The following is a 1,206-nucleotide window of genomic DNA, read 5'->3' on the forward strand; positions in this document are numbered from 1 at the left end:
ATCGAATATATTCGATATATCGCTAAATTAAACACAGCAGCAGCAGTAAGATCCTAGATAGCAGTCAGATTTCTTACAGGCTGTTTTTTTGATAACAGGTCTCTGCAGTTAGTTTGCAGCATGAAACTTTCACACAACCTGTTAGATTAGCAGCTGCCTCCCTAGTTGTCATCTATGCCTTCACCAATGTCTGTCAGGTAAAGGGCTTCAGGTGTGCACACACCAATAGCCCCGCCCTCAGCTGCCGCTAATTAGCGGTTTGTACGCCTCACATCAGCACCGCCTCAGCAACAAAAAGGGATGTAACATATTAGATAGTGATGGTTAATGATCAGTGATGGTTAATGAGGCACCTTGAAGCCAAACTGTATCAATGCTGCGTTAATACTGTCTCACAGAATACTGACACCTGCTGGACATTTAAAGACACTACAGGCAGCTGATTGGACAGAATAAACTGAACTGAATTTGATGACCTAGTACAATGACATCATTGAAATTATTGGAGGTTATATTGTATGATTTTATATCCATGTTTAAATTTAAAATATCTGATATTTTTAGATGCAGCCAATAAATAATGTAAACTTATATCAACTTGAAAATTTAGGGGAAATGTGAATGAGGATGTTGGTGGACTAGGATTTTAAATCATAATTTTAAAACAGTAAATAAACTAAGAGTCAATTTGAAATTAACTTTATTTCAGATAATTTGAGTGATAACTCAAATGAAAAGGATGACACAGGGAGAAAATTAAAATAAAAACGCAGCGGCTGAAACGTTCCTGTTCCTTTTAGGCTCCAAAATTCTGGATCATTTTAATGATAAACAATAAAGGATGAGACATTTCTGTAGCAGATGCATCATGTTGACAGATACTTTTTAAACACAGTTTAGTGAATCAGTTAGAAACAACTCCTGGATCGGTCACATGACTTTCTGATGCAGTGTTTTGCTCGATGCTCATGCACCCATGCATCTAGGTTGTTGGAGTAGAGAATCGGCAGGAGGCACCTTCCAGTGTCATTCTTTGCAGCATCATCCTCCAGGCCTGAGGTATTTTGTGTCTGAAGGAACTCATAAAGCTCTTTAAGCGGCGTCCAAAGGGCTGGATATACTCCTCGCAGCAGTTTGTCACATAGAGCTTTTTGATTTCTGCTCAATATTGAAGCGTGGTCTGCGCTATGTTATTCCACGCCACAA

Source organism: Cyprinodon variegatus, unplaced genomic scaffold (assembly GCF_000732505.1).
Source record: "Cyprinodon variegatus isolate N-32 unplaced genomic scaffold, C_variegatus-1.0 Scaffold2060, whole genome shotgun sequence".
Lineage (NCBI taxonomy): Eukaryota > Metazoa > Chordata > Actinopteri > Cyprinodontiformes > Cyprinodontidae > Cyprinodon > Cyprinodon variegatus.